Raw genomic sequence first — 6,000 nt, 5'->3', positions numbered from 1 at the left:
CAGCATCAGTCCTTCCAATGAATATTCAGAACTGATTTCCTTTAGAATTGACTGGTTTGATCTCCTTGCAGTCCAAGGGACTCTCAAGAGTCTTCTCCAACACCACAGTTCAAAAACATCAATTCTTTGGCATTCAGCCTTCTTTATGGTCCATCTCTCACATCCATACAGCTTCCTCAGTTGGTAAAGAATCCACCTGCAATGCAGGAGACCCCAGTTCGATTTCTGAGTCAGGAAGATCCGCTGGAGAAGGGATAGGCTACCCACTCCAGTATTCTTGGGCTTCCCTGGTGTCTCAGCTGGTAAAGAATCTGCCTGCAATGTGGGAGACCTGGGTTCAGTCCTTGGGTTGGGAAGATCCCCTGGAGAAGGGAAAGGCTACCAGTTCAGTATTATGGCCTGGAGAATTCCGTGGACTGTATAATCCATGAGATCGTAAAAAGTCGGACACTTCTGAAGGACTTTCACTTTCACACTTTCACATCCATACATAACTACTCCAAAAACCATAGCTTTGGACAGACCTTTGTCGGTAATGTCTCTGTTTTTTAATACACTGTCTATGTTTGTCATAGCTTTTCTTCCAAGAAGCAAGTGTCTTTTAATTTCATGGCTGCAGTCACCATCTGCAGTGATTTTGGAGCTCAAAAAAATAAAGTCCGTCGCTGTTTCCATTGTTTCCCCATCTATTTGCCATGAAGTGATGGGACCGGGTGCCATAATCTTAGTTTTCTGAATGTTGAGTTTTAAGCCAACTTTTTCGCTCTCCTCTTTCACCTTCATCAAAGGGCTCCTTAGTTCCTCGTTGCTTTCTGCCATTAGGGTGGTGTCATCTATATTACCATTAAAATTCCTATTTTTACGGTGGAGCTAACACCCCACCCCCCACCTTCCGCGGCTGCTTAGCTGAGCTCAGGGATAATCTCCCTACAACAGCCTTCACGACCCAGGGGCGGGCCCCCTGCTGACTCCCCTGAGTGGGGGTCTTGGCTCATGGGGCCTGCTGCCTGGTCACCCCTCCCAGCAGTTTTTCCAGCCTTCCCCCACCCTCCTGCCCAACTAGGGAAGGGCCCGGAGCGCGGGGCCCTGGGGAACAGGGTTAGGGGGTCTCTGCTCCCACTGGCGAGGTGCGCCCGGAGCAGCTGATGTCACCCTGGCACGCGGTGAGTGGACACAGGAGGAAATGGTGGCCCCACGGCTGAAGGTCCAGCTGGAGGTGGGGGTGGCGTTGGGAATGGGGAGACCAGTGTCCAGGCCTGGGCTTGCAGCTCCGCCGGGCCTCCAGGCCTTGAACCCCAGGCAGGGCTGGGTCCCGGAAAAGAGACGGTCCTCGCCTGCTCCCCACCAGCCCCACCTCGGTTCTGCTCAGGGCTAGCTCCTGCCGCAGTCAGGGCATTGCCCCCAGGCGTGGAGCGGGGGTGGGGTCACTTGGAGGCTGTTTTTTTTTTTTAATTTAAAATTTTTTGTCTGCACACTTTATGAGCGCTTAGACCCCCATTAGTGATCGAACTCACATCCCCTGCAGCGGAAGCAGAGAGTCTTAACCACTGGACTGCCAGGGACATCCCACTGTAGCCGCTTTTAGAGTTCAGCTCTGGAGAACCAGTAAACCGAGAGGCAGCGGGGACTGGGCAGTTTCCACGAGGTCAAGGACTTAACGTCCATCCATCCTGTCCGCCCCTGGGGTGGGGCTAGTGGGGGGAAGAGGGAAGACTCCAGGGCTTCCCTTGGAAGGCAGGAGGGGCTGAGAAGACTCAAGTCTCAGCTTGGGGTCTGTGCTGGGAGCCCTGGGGCAAGCCGCTTTCTGCTCTGGTCTCTGGTCTCGGTGTCCAAGCCCCTCAATTCCAGGCTGCTGTGATGTCTGGAGGACCCAGCGGGCTGGGCGGCCCTGACCGGGCTGGGGCCCAACAGTGTTAAATGGATGTGTGGGGCGAGGTGTGCCGCCTTGCCTGCCCCAGTCCCACACCCCAGGACAGCAGCCTAGCCCAGGGGTTTGCAGCAGGTCTCACGTGCCCACTCAAAGCAGAGCCCCGCCTCGCAGCTCTGTGACCCCGGGCAGGTTCCTCAGCCTCTCTGTGCCTGGTTTTTTCATGTGTAGAATGAGATAATAATATACCATCTTACAGGGTTTCCGAGATTACATGAGCTTGGCAAAGCACCAAACCATGCCTTGTACGCGGGAAGAGACATTCAGGCTCAGCTAGAACATCGCTGGGCTTCCAGAACATTTCAATGCTGTGCCAACGTATACATGCATAAAAGGGCACATATTTTAAACTTTCTGCTTATTACGCAAAGGGGCTCAGGACAGCAGAAGAGGCATGTTCGATCCCTGAGTCAGGAAGATCGCCTCGAGGAGGAAATGGCAACCCACTCTTGCCTGGAGAATCCCATGGACGGAGGAGCCAGGCGGGCTGCAATCCGTGGGGTCGCAAAGTCAGACTCAGCTTAGGAGCTGAGCACACACGGGGCTCAGGACGGTCATTGCTAATGTCCCAGAGCGGGTGGGCTTCCCAGGCGGCACTAGAGGAACCCGTCTGCCGATGCAGGAGACGTAAGAGACGCAGGTTGGATCCCTGGGTCGGGAAGATCCCCTGGAGGAGGGCATGGCAACCCACTCCAGTATTCTTGCCTGAAAATCCCCATGGACGGAGGAGCCTGGCGGGCTACAGACCTCCGGGCCGCACAGTCGGACACAGCTGAGGCAGGTGGAGCACAGCGCCTGAAGAGCAGTCCGCCCCGCATCTGTGGGGCGGAAACTGCCGCTGAGCCGGGGTGCCGGGCGGGTGGCCGCATGGGGCAACACCTGGAGCCCCCGGGATGCCGGCCTGCTGGGTGCTGCCCTCTGTGCCTGGCCGTGGGCAAGTCCTCGGGAGGCTCAGAGACTAAAGCCCAGGACCAGGCGCCCTGCCCACCCCCGCCCCCGCCCTGCGGACAGCGCGAAGGGCTGCGGGGAGGCAGAAGGCGGGGCAGGCGCTAACACCGTCCCTTCTGCAGGCGGAGCACTGTGGCCGGGATGACCGGGTGGGCCCTGCGGCCGTGGCCTCGGTCAGCTCCGCGGTGGCCGGCACTCTGGACCCCCGCAGTGGCCCTTCGCCCCTTTGCCCGCGGCGCCCTCCCGGACCTGCGCAGCCTCTCTCGCTTCCATCCCCCGCCCCCGTCGCAGGTCACCTGTCCAGGCGCGGCGGGTGGAGCCGGACCCGCATCGCCCCTCTCCTCCCGAGCGGAGCTCCCTGCGCGTGTCGCGGTGGGGGGTGGCGAGCGAGCACCTCGGGGCTCTGAAATGGGGAGCCAGCCCTTCCTCGGCCAGAGGGCGGGGTGTCAGGGCGCCCGTGCGGCTCCGCCTCGGGTTCCCAGGCGACCCGCGCCCCCCGAGCCTCCGTCTTTCAGGACAGGCCAGGGCGGCGGCGTTGAGCGAGGAAGAAAGGTCAGCCCGAGCCCCGCTCTGGCTCCCGCAACCGGAATCCCCGCCCTGCCCCGTGCGGGGAAACGGGGGCCGGGGACCCGGAGAGACAGACGGAGAGACAGACTCCGGGCCGCCCACGTCCAAGTCGAGAGCGCGTGTCCGGCTGTGCCGGACGCTTCCTCCGCCGCCCGCCCCCACCGTCGGAGCGGGGCCTGCCGCCCGCAACCTGCCTGTCCCGAGTCCGGGCTCGCGGGCGCGAGCAGCCGGGGCTGCGCAGGGTCTCGGGATGGTGCGGGCGCTCGAGAGAAGGCCCGGGGCCCCAGGGACCGCCCCGGCCGCATCCCAGAGCCTCGCGGCCGTCGGCCGGTCCTGCCTGGCGGACGCCTGTCTCAGGACCCCAACCTGCCTGGTCTCGCGTCAGCTCCGCGCAGCCGCCGTGCAGGTCAAGGCAGCTCGGGTCTGGGGTCAGATCCGGGTCCCCCCGACCCATCCCCACTGCAGCCTTTCTGGGAGGACAGGTTCCCCCAGCCCCTACTTGTCCTGGTGCGGGGAGGGTCTGTCCCCGCCTTGTCCCTGGGGGGATCTGACCCCCACTTGTCCCGGCGCGCGCTCAGCCTGGGTGGACACGTCGCAGGCCTCGAGGGCTGCTGTGATGGGACTGATGGCCACGTCGGCGGCTCCTGGGGTCTTGGAGACGCTGGGAAGGGCGCCGGTGCCTCCCGGGGCTGCCTCTATTGGTGTGATTACCTTATTACTGCATTTAAAAGGTTGAAATCGGATTGTTTACGTTAAAGAGAAATGTCCAGAAACATCGTGCGGTCGGCCCGTCTAATTTAGGGGCTGGAGGTTCAGTGTTGGAGCTAGACGGTTGGAAGTCCCTCCTCGGGGCCTTTCCCTCCAGCTCCGGCCAGGGCTTCTCTCTTGCCCCGTTGTCAACCCATCTCCAGGGCCCCGTCGGAGGGTGGCCCTGGTGACCTCCCTTGGGGTCATTTACTTAGGCCCCCCCGCCCAGCAGCCCACCAAGGGCAGAGGGACTCCGTCCTGGCCCTGCCTCTCCCAAAGGATCAGCACGTGAGGACAAAGCCGAGGGCCGAGGTGAAAGTGAGAAGTGTTCTCTCCGTGGTTTCTGACTCTTTGATCCCAGGGACTGTAGCCCACCAGGCTTTTCCAGGCAAGAATACTGGAGTGGGTAGCCACTGCCCTACCCCCAGGGGATCTTCCCAACCCGGGTATCGAACTTGGGTCTCCTGCACTGCAGGCAGATTCTTCACTGTCTGAACCACCAGGGAAGCCCTGGACCATGGTGCTCACATTAAATTAACACCGAAATTTCCCTTTGCTCTTGTGGTGTGGCCCTCGCAGAAGTCTGGGATGTTTTACTCCAGAATCGCCACAAGAGGGCGCCAAGAGCAAGCCTCCCTGGCCCAGAGCCAGGCGTCCACCCGACCTGAGTGCCCGCAGCAGCGCCGTGCCATCACCTCCATTCAAGCTTTGGAGGGTGCGTGTAGGGGAGGGGCCAGGAAGGAGGAGAACTGCAGCCTCGCCGAGGCCAGGGAGCCTCAGGGATGGTTGGTCTTTACTTTTCATTTGGAACAACATTCTCTTACTGCATTGGCAGGAACACCACCGCCCAGAGCAGGCAGGGCCTCCCGAGGGCACGCAGCAAAGGCTGGGCGCCACCGGGACACACAGCTCCCCCCTCCAGATCTGCCTGTCCGCCGTGGAGAAGGGCCCACGGCGGAGGGCAGCAGGGAGGGGGAGAGGCAGAATCGGAGGCTGGGGGCAAAGATGGGCCCCAAAGATGCACGCTGTGTGCGCAGCTCTGGGCCTCCAGGTCTGTCCTTAAAGAGGCTCCCCGACCCCACTCTGCGGCCCCTCCACCAGGGCTCTGAACCCCAGGGACCCTGAGCACCTCCCGAGAGCCCTCTTAGGAGTCCGTGTCGGCTAACGCCTTGGGTGAAAAGCAGCGCCTTGGGTGACAGCTGGCACCCTCGTTAACGCGGAGGGAGAGGAAATCCCGCCCAGGTGGGAAGGAAGTGGCATGGCCTTTTGGGGGATGGGGTGGGGGAGGCATGCCAGCACGCACGCTCTGACACAGGGCGCCAGGGTGTTGCGATGCTGTAGTTGCAGACACAGAGCCTGCCCCAGCGTTGCTGCCTGGCCCTAAAACAGCACCCCCACCATCCCTGCGGTTCAAGTTCTGTCCATGAGGTGGTGGATGTGCGTATGGGGTCCCGTCTCCGCACGTAGCTGACCGGGGTGCCCGCCGGCCTAAAACCCTCCCAGAGCTCCCCGCTATCACCAGGGACCAGTCCCTTGGCCGCTCCTCCCAGCATCGCAGCGTATCTGCCAACCTCTTTTCTCACCCTCACCATCATCGGGTCGCCCACACTGTGGCCGCCTTGCCCAGATCAGGCCTCTGCTGATCCTGCCCCGACGCCGTCTCCCAGGTCCTCCTCCTTGGAAACCTGTGCAGAGAGCTACAGCCAGGCCGTGGCCGGAGGGTGGACACACCAAGATTCAGACACAATACACATTTTTACACCAATCATTCTCTGTCTGACCTGGTCCACTGTTTTTAAAAAAAATTATTT

Source organism: Odocoileus virginianus, chromosome 16 (genome assembly GCF_023699985.2).
Source record: "Odocoileus virginianus isolate 20LAN1187 ecotype Illinois chromosome 16, Ovbor_1.2, whole genome shotgun sequence".
In the NCBI taxonomy this organism is placed as follows: domain Eukaryota; kingdom Metazoa; phylum Chordata; class Mammalia; order Artiodactyla; family Cervidae; genus Odocoileus; species Odocoileus virginianus.
This window is presented reverse-complemented; position numbering follows the sequence as displayed.